At 49.1% G+C, this 11,647-nt stretch overlaps 1 protein-coding gene across 7 annotated transcripts in view; it reads right to left on the minus strand.

Moving 5' to 3' along the window:
- The window catches only part of LOC113428608 (major histocompatibility complex class I-related protein 1-like), a 684,789-nt gene that overhangs the window by 181,072 nt on the left and 492,070 nt on the right, over positions 1-11,647 (minus strand). The gene's annotated exons all lie outside the window — the stretch shown is intronic.

Below are 11,647 nucleotides of genomic sequence, written 5' to 3' on the forward strand. Positions count from 1 at the left end.
CGTTTTGGCAGGAGGCAGCCATTTTGTTCCTACATCCAGATGTTTCTCTAGTATCACCACCTGACTTTCTGCAAAATGGCCATTTGGTCTTGGCTTGGTGGTGGCAGCAACAGAGGCTGCTTTTCCCTCAAATCCAAATTCAGATAGGGTTTAGTAGATATAGTTCGTAAAGCCGATGGTTCTGTTGTTATTTCTGTTGTTGTTAGTCTTTTGCCGACTAATATGAAGAAATGAGGTATTATAGATGGGTTCACGGAGAATGAGAGGAAGGAAAGGAATGAAAAGTTGCTTGAATTTACTGTAAGTTTAAGAGACAGTGATAAGATTTTAATCTTGATCATACTTGCATCCATCTCTCCCTCTCTCTCTCCTTCAATGGAATTATTATTTTCATGTGCATTCTGAGATGTCTGCCACTAAAGTACTTGCTGCATTTTAATTATTGCACAGTTAATTCACATATATTTGACCATCCACATAACCAATGTACCCATTTTTTTTCCCTGGTTGTCATTTATGAATGTTAGAAAAATGGAACATGAGAACAACCGCACAGCCAGGCCGCTTCCTCTTTAACATATCTATTGTGGGTCATGTGTGGTAGTTAGCCACAAAATAAATGGTTTTGTTTTCCTCTCGCCCGAGTTGCTGCCTGTCTTTTGGGAGGCTAGAAATAGGAGATATTTTATACACTGTATGTAAATTCATGAAGGAGGATGATGTTTTTTTATGTTTTATGTCTTATGTTTTATGTATTTTTGTTCGTTGTTGAAATCAATAAAACTTTTTCAAAAAAAAAAAAAAGAAAGAAAGAAATAGGAGATATTTTACCTTCCTTGTTGATTTTCCTTGGAGTGGCAAAAAGTGAGGGAGCGAAGTGAACTCAAGACGGGCAAGAACCGGAGTGACTCCTCCTGTCTGTTCCTTTGGGGAGCAGGCAGCCATTTTGTTCCTGCAGAAAGGAAGACAAGCCCCCATGTCACCTTTCCTCTCTTTCCCTCCGTGACCTCCCAGGACAATACAACAAAAGACCTTCAAAAATTTCAGTAACAGGTTCTCTGCCAGGTTGCTGGGTAGGCGTGGCCTAATCAGCCTCCTGCACCACAGTGGGGGTGAGGGGGTGGGGTGGGGGGCAGCCGGTTGGTTCAAATTTAACATCTGGTTTGCTCTTTTAACAGACTTAACAGAGTTGGAAGGGACCTTAGAGGTTATCTAGTCCAACCCCCCGCCCAAGAGAGACCCTACACCAGTGATCCCCAACCTTTTTATGCCGCGCCCGGTACCGGCATCAGCTGGCACATCTGCGGCATCATCTGGCGCTTTTTTGATGAAAAACTGCTTCCAGTGACCTCACCGGAAGCACTTTTTCATCAAAAAGATGGCGCGCATGCTGGTGAGCTTTTCCGGTAGAAATGGCTTTCTACCGGAAAAGCTCACGAGCAAGCGCCGCCATCTTTTTGATGAAAAGTGCTTCCGTGAGCTTTCACCGGAAAAGCTCACCGGAAGCACTTTTTCATCAAAAAGATGGCGGCGCCAGCAACCAGCGGCCCGGTAGGACTTGTTCCGTGGACCGGTACCGGTCCGCGGACTGGTGGTTGGGGACCCCTGCCCTACACCATTTCTGACAGATGGGAGCCCAATCTCTTCTTGAAAGCCTCCAGTGATGAAGCTCCCACAACTTCTGAGGGCAACTTCTGTTCCATCAGTTGATTGTTCTCACTGTCGGAAAGTTTCTCCTTATTTCCAGGTTGAATCTCTCTCCTTTATCAGTTTCCATCCATTATTCCTTGTCTGGCCTTCAGGTGCTTTAGAAAATAGCTTGAATCCTTCCTCTCTGTGGCAGCCCCTCAAATATTGGAAGACTGCTATCCTGTCTCCCCTGGTCCTTCTCTTCACTAGACTAGCCAGGCCCAGTTCCTGTAAACGTTCTTCGTATGCCTTAGTCTCCAGTCCCCTAATCATCCCGATCTGGCTGACTCCCACCCCTGGACAAACCACACTTCTTATGAGAACTGATGATGTTACCTAGTTGGGTAATGAAACGTCTGCAAGAGAAAACAAGCCAGAGCTCCAAGGAGCTCGCATTTCAACCCTGAGCTACAATATAATATGAATATAAACACAGACAAACTGCACTCCTTAGCAGCACTGATGATGTTACCTAGTTGGGTAATGCAACGTCTGCAAGAGAAAACAAGCCAGCTCAGATAACCTCCAAGGATCCCTCTCAGAGGAGTTCCCAGAGAGCTGGTGGGGCAGACAGGTGCCCTGATCGAAGATAGCGCCCCGGGAGGATACTTATCCAGGAAGCTCCTGCACAGAGACAGGATCCGGACCAGGCATTGCGCGATCTTCTGCAGGGCCCCGTTTACCTTCCTGCTACTGGATCCTCCTTTTGGCTTTCAGCCGCTGGACCCGGCTGCTCTCGCCACAGATCGAAGTCCCATGCAGCTGGCTCAGTCACCCACCCCAGCTCCCAAGGGGAACAGTCAGGGGCTGGGGCAGCCCATCATCCCCCACTTGGCGTCTTTCCCTTTGTTTCCTGATGGCTCAGACTGACAGAATCACCGAGTTGGGAGGGACCTTTGAGGTCTTCTAGTCCAACCCCGCGACTCGAGCGGAAAACCCTGTTTCCCATTTCAGACAAATGGCTCGAAAGTAGTTGAGAGTAATTAGCCGAAGTAAGAGAGTCCGCTTTGAACGGCGCAGGGGAAACGGAGGAGCGCAGGAGGGTTGTTACAACTTTTCTTGGCTCTTCTGGATTAATAAAAAAATAAACTGAATGAGTGGAGGATGGATTTTTAATCACGTTTTAAGAAGTTTCAGAAACTGTCGGCTAAGGGGTGAGGAGGAAAGTGTAAAGAAAGAATGAGGTTAGGTTCTTTGATTTCCCCCATGTGTAAAATGGGTATAATCATTCCTATTAAATTACGCTTAATGGTGATGATTGTGCCCATTTTACAGATGGGGAAGTCAGAGAACGTAACCTCATTCTAAGCAATGCTTAATATCTAGTGTAACATTTATTTATTTGATTTGTTGGATTTGTCAATCGCTTACAAGATAATAGGTATAAGTATAAACATGGTTATGAATACATGCAATGGATACATATAAGAAAAGTAAAAAGAATCAATAGGACAGGGACGTTAGGCACGTTGGTGCGCTTATGCACGCCCCCTACAGACCTCTTAGGAAAGGAGTGAGGTCAATAGTAGACAGTCTACGGTTAAAGTTTTTGGGGTTTGGGGAAGAAATCACAGAGTCAGGGAGAGTATTCCAGACATTGACCACTCTATTGCTGAAGTATTTCCTGCAATCAAGTTTGGTGCGATTAACCTTGAGTTTCTATCTATTGCTTGCTCTTATGTTGTTATGGTTCAAGCTGAAGTATTCATTGACAGGACATTGCAATGTATGATTTTATATACTATACTTAGATCGGACCGAAGGCGACGTAGTTGTAGGTTTTCTAGGTCTAGAATTTCAAGTCGGGTGGCATAAGGTATTCTGCAACGAGTAGAGGAGTGGAGAACTCTTCTTGCGCTTCTGTCTATAAAGACAAAGCAATCGGAATTGCTCAGGCTGAAGTTGTTTACCCATTAATTTGGCAATAAATCCCACTAGGGATGCACAAGCATTGCTTTGCAAACGACAATTAGAAAAAGCAGCAGCAGCAGCAGCGTTTAGAAGCGGAAAGCGCCGCAGGAAACACCCATGACGGCTACAGGACTCTTGGCCTCGAGCCTGGGGACTTTCCCACTCCGCCCACAGAAAGCACGTGACCCCCTGATTGGAGCCAATGGGATCCGCCGACGGGCCGGTGGCTTTTCTGAGAAATCAAGTGGTAACAAAGAAGCGCCGTTCTCGCATTGGCCACTGGGGAGGGGGGGGGGGCGCTGCTGGGCCAGCAAAGCTTCCCACCGACAAGAGATAATTTAACAGATAATCAGAGTTGGAAGTCGGGACCTTGTAGGTCATCTAGTCCAACCCCCTGCCCAAGCAGACAGATGGGAGTCCAATCTCTTCTTGACAAGGTGGGGTGGAAAGTTTTGACTCTGGCAAGAGACGCCGACTGAGGGAATTGCTGGGTTGGGCTGAGAGAGGAAGGAAAGGAACCAAAGTCACCCATCTGATTTTTTTTCTCGTGCCTGCTGAAGACCCCGGGGAGAAATGCCAATCTCTCTCTTCCTCTGAGACTGCCCACCTTCCTCCCTTCCCCAGGCACTCGGTTCATCCTTCGGAACAAGGAAGGGATCAGCCATCTTGGCAGCCTTCACGTTTTTGGCCAATATGCTCTCTGGTGGGACAAGAAAACGTAGTTAAGGTCTAGCAGGAAGCAGGGGGGAACAGAGGTGGCAGAGAAGGGGCAGGGCAGGGCAAGAGAGGAGAGGGGAGAAGTGGAGAGGAGGAGGAAGACTAGAGAGGAGGAGGGGGAGATGAGAGGAGCAGAGAGGGGGATGGAGGAGGGAAAAGAGGAAGAGGAGGAGGGCAAAAGACTCCTATAAAATTTGGAATTTATTTTATGAATGGCTGGATAGAAGAGTGTAAGAAGTATAGTATAATATATGGTTGTTGATAAATGGCTGAGTTTAGAGTAAGAAAATGAATTTGAAATATATTATGGAAAGTCAATAATTATAAAGCTGAGGATAATAGAATTAGGGATATATGCGATATAAAATATTGATTAGAATGATTATAACGTATGCAAGTTAAATATGGATGGTAACATCATTTTATGCACGAAGAAATATGTACCCAACTGACACACTGTGGAACAGAAAGAAGGTTTCATGTGTTTGTTTTTTGTTGTTGTTATAAAAATAAATAAATAAATCTTTAATTAAAAAAGGGGAAGAGGGGAGGAAGAGGAGGAGAGTGAAGGGTTGTCAGGAAGAGGAATAGGGAGATGAGGGGAGGAAAGAAAATGAAGAGGGAGGAGAAGTGAGAGGAGGAGGAGGGGAGAAGGAAGGGGAGGGAGGAATGGAGAGAAGAGGAAGAAGAGGAGAGGGGGAGGAGGAAAGATTAGAGAGGAGAAGGAAGAGAGGGAGGGAGGGGAGGAGGAAGGGAATGAGAGGAGGGGAGGAGAGAATGATGAGGGGAGAGGAGGAGGGGAGAAGGAAGAGGCATGGAGGGAGGAGAGGGGATGAAGGGGAGGGGAGGAATGGAGAGAAAAGGAGGAAGAAGAGAGTGGAGAGGAGGTGGAAGACTAGAGGAGGAAGTAGGAGATGAGAGGAGCAGAGAGGGGGAAGAAGGAGAGGAGGAGGGGAAAGAAGAAGAGGAGGGGGAGGAAAGGAGGAGGGGAACAGAGGGAAGGAGAGGAAGAGGAGAAGGATGAGAGAGGGAGGAGAGGAGGAAGAGGAATAGGGAGAGGAGGGGAGGAGAGAAAATGATGAGGGGAGCGAGGAGGAGGGGAGAAGGAAGAGGCATGGAGAGGAGGGGAGAGGTGCAGGGAGGGGAGAGGAGAGGGGAGGAAGGGGAGGGGAGGAATGGAGGAAGAAGAAGAGTGGAGAGGAGGAGGAAGACTAGAGAGGAGAAGGAAGAGAGTGAGGGGAGGGGGGGGAGGAGGAAGAGGAATAGGGAGGAAGAAGAGGGGAGGAGGAAAGGACGATGGAGGGGAAGAGGAGGAGGAGGGGGAGAAGGAAGAGGCAGGATGAGGAGGGGAGGGGAGAGGAGCAAAGAAGGGAGGGGGAGGAATGGAGAGAGGAGGAGGAGGAAGAAGAGGAGGAATGGAGAGGAAGAGGAGGACTAGAGAGGAAGAAAGGGGGAGGGGGAGAAGTGGAGAGGAGGAAGAGGAATGGAGTGGAGAGGAGAGCAAAGAAGGAGCCTGAGGGGAGGAGGGGAGGAAGAGAAGGGAGGAGGGGAGGAAGAAGAGGAGGAGAGAGAGAAGGATGAGGGGAGGAGAGAAGGAAGAAGAGAAGTGGCCCTGGGTCTTCCTCTTCCGCTGTGCCCTCCCCCGTTTTCTTCCACAGCCACCGGAGCCACACTCCCACTCCCTGTCAGCTGCTCAATCTCCCCCCTCAGAAACAGACTCCAACAGGGGCAGGACAGGTACTTTTGAGATAGGTTTGTCTCCGAGTTACTGATTGGAATGGAGGGTTGCTGGAACGCTGACAGTAACTCGGAACGGTCACTAAGCTGGACACTAACTGTTGTAAGTCGAGGACTTCCTGTATAAGGGGGGGGAAAACACTTCAAAACAAGAATGTGTGTGTGTCGTACCTTTGACAGCTCTGCCTGCCACTGTCTTCCTCTCCAGTACAGGTAGTATTTGACTTACGGCTACAATCGTGCCCCAAATTTCCGTCGCCCAGCGAGATGTTTGTTAAAGTTGAACTGTGCCCCCATTTTACGATCTTTCTGCCCCCCCCCCCTTAAGGGAATCACTCCAACCGTTAAATGAGTAACACGGTTGTTAAGCGAATTTGGCTTCCCCGTTGGTGATCACACGATTGGGCCCATTTTACAGATGGGAAAGTCAGGGAACACAACCTCATTCTAAGTCAGGGGCCCCCCAAACTTGGCAACTTGAAGACTTGTGGACTTCAACTCCCAGAATTCTCCAGCTGGCTGGAGAATTCTGGGAGTTGAAGTCCACAAGTCTTCAAGTTGCCAAGTTTGGAGACCTAAGTGATGTTTACTACTGTAATATTTTATGCTTCCGTCTATAAAGACAAAGCAATCGGAATTGCTCAGGCTGAAGTTGTTTACCCATTAAATTGGCAATAAGTCCCACTTAGGGATGCACAAGCATTGCTTTGCAAACGACAATTAGAAAAAGAAGCAGCAGCAGCGTTTAGAAGCGGAAAGCGCCGCAGGAAACACCCATGACGGCTACAGGACTCTTGGCCTCGAGCCTGGGGACTTTCCGACTCCGCCCACAGAAAGCACGTGACCCCCTGATTGGAGCCAATGGGATCCACCGATGGGCCGGTGGCTTTTCTGAGAAATCAAGTGGTAACAAAGAAGCGCCGTTCTCGCATTGGCCACGGGGGAGGGGGGGCGCTGCTGCGCCAGCAAAGCTTCCCACCGACAAGAGATAATTTAACAGATAATCAGAGTTGGAAGTCGGGACCTTGTAGGTCATCTAGTCCAACCCCCTGCCCAAGCAGACAGTTGGGAGTCCAATCTCTTCTTGACAAGATGGGGTGGAAAGTTTTGACTCTGGCAAGAGACGCCGACTGAGGGAATTGCTGGGTTGGGCTGAGAGAGGAAGGAAAGGAACCAAAGTCACCCATCTGATTTTTTTTCTCGTGCCTACAGTAGGACTAGAGCCTGCTGAAGACCCCGGGGAGAAATGCCAATCTCTCTCTTCCTCTGAGACTGCCCACCTTCCTCCCTTCCCCAGGCACTCGGTTCATCCTTCGGAACAAGGAAGGGATCAGCCATCTTGGCAGCCTTCACGTTTTTGGCCAATATGCTCTCTGGTGGGACAAGAAAACGTAGTTAACGTCTAGCAGGAAGCAAGGAGGAAGGGAGAATAGATTGGACCAGGGAACGGGCAGGGCAAGAGAGGGGAGGGGAGGAGAAGAGGGGAAGGAAGAAAAGGAAAAGTGGAGAGGAGAAGGAGGACTAGAGTGGAGGAGTGGGAGGGGAGAGAAAAGCAGGAAGAGAGGGGGAAGAGGAGAGGAGAAGTATAAACCACACCTAGAGTACTGCATCCACTTTTGGTCACCACACTATAAAAAAAGATGTTGAAACTAGAAAAAGTGCAGAGAAGAACAACCAGGATATTTAGGGGACTGGAGACTAAAACATACGAAGAAGAACGGTTACAGGAACTGGGCCTGGCTAGTCTAGTGAAGAGAAGGACCAGGGGAGACAGGATAGCAGTCTTCCAATAGTTGAGGGGCTGCCACTGAGAGGAAGGATTCAAGCTATTTTCTAAACCACCCAAAGGCCAGACAAGGAATAATGGATGGAAGCTGAACAAGGAGAGATTTAATCTGGAAATAAGGAGAAACTTTCTGACAGTGAAAACAATCAACCAATACCACAGAAGTTGCCCTCAGAAGTTGGGGGAACTTCATCACTTGAGACTTTCAAGGAGAGATTGGACTCCAATCTGTCAGGGTGTCCTGCTTGGGTGGGGGTTGGACTAGATGACTTACAAGGTCCCTTCCAACTCTGATTATCTGTCACTAGGCGTGCACAAGCATTGCTTTGCAAACAATAACTAGACAAAGCAACAGCAGCAGCGTTTGGAACGGAAACCACCGCTGGAAACACCCATGACGGCTACAGGACTCTTGGCCTCGAGCACAGGGACTTTCCGACTCTGCCCACAGAAAGCACCTGACCCCCTGATTGGAGCCAATGGGATCCGCTGACGGGCCGGTGGCTTTTCTGAGAAATCAAGTGGTAACAAAGAAACGCCGTTCTCGCATTGGCCACGGGGGGCGCTGCCGCGGCAGTAAAGCTTCCCACCGACAAGAGATAATCAGAGTTGGAAGTCGGGACCTTGTAGGTCATCTAGTCCAACCCCCTGCCCAAAGCAGGAGACCCTACACCGTTTCTGACAGATGGGAGTCCAATCTCTTCTTGACAAGGTGGGGTGGAAAGTTTTGACTCTGGCAAGAGACGCCGACTGAGGGAATTGCTGGGTTGGGCTGAGAGAGGAAGGAAAGGAACCAAAGTCACCCATCTGATTTTTTTTCCTCGTGCCTAAAGTAGGAGCGGAGCCCCCTGAAGACCCCGGGGAAAGATGGAAACGCCTCTCTTCCTCCGGCACTGCCCACCTTCCTCCCTTCCCCAGGCACTTCCAATGCCCTTCCTTCAGAACAAGGAAGGGATCAGCCAACTTGGCAGGGAGAAGAGACCGGCCAGAGAACGGGCAGGGCAAGAGAGGGGAGGGGAGAAGAGGAGAAGGAGGGGAAGGGAGAAGAGAGGAGGAGTGGGAGGGGAGGAGGGGAGACAAAAACAGGAGGAGAGGAGAGGAGAGGAGGAAGGGGAGAGAGGAGACGAGGAGTTTAAACAGATAATCAGAGTTGGAAGGGACCTTGCAGGTCATCTAATCCAACCCCTGCCCAAGCAGGAGACCCTACACCATGGAGGAGGAGGGGAGAGGAGAGGAAGACTAGAGAGGAGGGGAGCAGAGAGGGGGAGGGGAGAGGGAGGGAGGGAGGAGAGGAGGAGAGGAGGAGAGGAGAGGAAGACTAGAGAGGAGGGGAGCACAGAGGGGAGGAGAGGAGAGGGGGAGGAAGAGGATGAGAGGAGAAGGGAAAGGAGGAGGAAGAGGGGGAAGGGAGGAGGAAGAGGAGTAGAGGGGAGAGAAAAGGATGAGGGGAGAGGAGGAGGAGTGGAGAGGAGAGGAGGGGAGCAGAGAGGGAGGAGGGGAGAGGAGACGAGAGGGAGGAAGAGGAGGAGAGGAGAGGAGAGGAAGACTAGAGGGGAGGAGGGAGAGGGGGAGGAAGAGGATGAGGAGGGGAGGGGAGAAGGGGAAGAGGGGGAAGGGAGGAGGAAGAGGAGTAGAGGGGAGAGAAAAGGTTGAGGGGAGGAGGGGAGGAGGAAGAGGAATGGAGAGGGAGAGATGAGCAGGGAGGGGAGGAAGGGAGAAAAGAGGAGGAGGAGTGGAGAGGAAAGGGGGAGGAAGAGAAGGACTAGAGAGGAAGAAAGAAGGGGAGGGGAGGAGTGGAGTGGAGAAGAGGAGAGCAAGGGAGGAGGGGGAGGAGGGGAGGGGAGAGGGGGAGGGGAGGAAGAAGAATAGAGGGGAGAGGAAGAGTGGAGAGGAAAGGAGGAGGGACGGGGAGGAGGAAGAAGAGAAGCAGAGAGGAGGGAGGGAGAGGAGGAGGGGGAGAGGAAGAGAAGAGAAGAGAGGAGAGCATAGCTATTCTAAGCAGAAAATCAAGAGGTAGGTTGGGTTTTTTAGGCATCAGTTTGGAAGAGAGAGTTGAAGTTTATCTGGTAGGGCAGAGTTACCACAAGTGTGGCCCACACCCAGCCCTGGAGTGAAGGAGTTTCAGTTTTAGGAGGCGGGGAGGCTTGCAGGTTTTTTTTAGAAGGATAACATGGCATTGTTGCAGCAATACAGAAATGGTTTTGCCATGTTTTTTTTCCTGGATTGGGTTTGTGTGTGTGTGTGTGTGTGTGTGTGTTTTATCCCGCCTTTATTATTTTTTACAAATAGCTCCATGTTGCAGACATACCCAATACTCCTTCCTCCTCCTATTTCCCCCACAACAACAACCACCCTGTGAGGTGGGCTGGGCTGAGAGAGTGTGACTGGCCCAAGGTCACCCAGCCGGCTTTCAGGGCCCAGGCGGGATTAGAACTCCTCGTCTCCTGGTTTCCAGTCTGAGGCCTTTCCCGCTAAGAGCAGCAAACTGGTTCTGCTTTCTCTTTTATTTTCTTAGTGCAGCCCTGGAATTTCTGGTGGTTTCCCAGAACAAATCGAGTCCAACCAAGGATCAACCTGGGTTGGGCAGGCACTGCTGTGGGTTACTGTTAAACCTGGCCTGTTGTACCCTAGACTAGAGAAACATCTACCTGGAGCAAAAGTGAGGTGCCTCCCTGGCAAACAGGGCACATGGTCCACTGCACAATCCCCATTCAGGGCTTTGATTTTCCACCACCATTAAAGCAAAGGAAGGCAGAGCTGCAGAAAGTCACAATTCCCTCCCTTTTCGGAGCCTTGGTCTGTACTAAACTGATGAGAGAAGAACCCGGCTGAGAGGCCTCCTTTTTTTTTGTCAAGACAGACACAGACCTCGATGGCTTAACAGATTAACAGATAATCAGAGTTGGGAGGGACCTTATAGGTCATCTAGTCCAACCCCCTGCCCAAGCAGGAGACCCTGCACCATTTATGACAGATGGGAGTCCAATCTCTTCTTGAAAGCCTCAAGTGATGGCGCTCCCACAACTTCCGAGGGCAACTTCTGTTCCATTGGTTGATTGTTCTCGCTGTCAGAAAGTTTCTCCTTATTTCCAGTTAAATCTCTCCCTGTTCAGCTTCCATCCATTATTCCTTGTCTGGCCTGCAGGCGCTTTAGAAAATAGCTTGATCCTTTTCTTTCTGTGGCAGCCCCTCAAATATTGGGACACTGCTATCCTGTCTCCCCTGGTCCTTCTCTTCACTAGACTAGCCAGGCCCAGTTCCTGTATCCGCTTTTCATATTAGAACTATTATATTACTATAATTAAAACTGCAGAAAAAACTCTTCACAGAAATGCTCTTTATAGAAATAAATGTAAACCAGAAAAAGATGTTATTAGTCACATTATATGCCCCGAATACAAACCAAACAGATTTTTAGAATAGGCTTCACCATAAGATAATAGAATTTGAGTATGCTAATGTATGCATTGTAGGAGACTATAATGCAGTCCCAGACAAAGGTTATTACACTTCCAAAAAAAAAAAAGGAAAGGAGAATACTCCTTTCGTCTTTTAATAATATTTTTATTTATTTATTTTATTTATTTTGATTTGTCAATGGCTTACAAGATAATAGGTATAAGTATATACCAGCCAGCTGATTGTCGGGTATCTGCCACGCATGCACGGAGAGAGATGGGCACATGTGCACAGAGGTGTGTGGCACGTTTACTTGCCCATTGCATTATGGGGCAGGCATGTGTGCGCATTTTCAGCACGCGACGATGGAAAGGTTAGCCATCACTGGTCTACAAAGTCAGTCTATTG

Source organism: Notechis scutatus, chromosome 2, assembly GCF_049901735.1.
Source record: "Notechis scutatus isolate UNSWTSFEM ecotype Mainland chromosome 2, rNotScu1.2, whole genome shotgun sequence".
NCBI lineage: Eukaryota > Metazoa > Chordata > Lepidosauria > Squamata > Elapidae > Notechis > Notechis scutatus.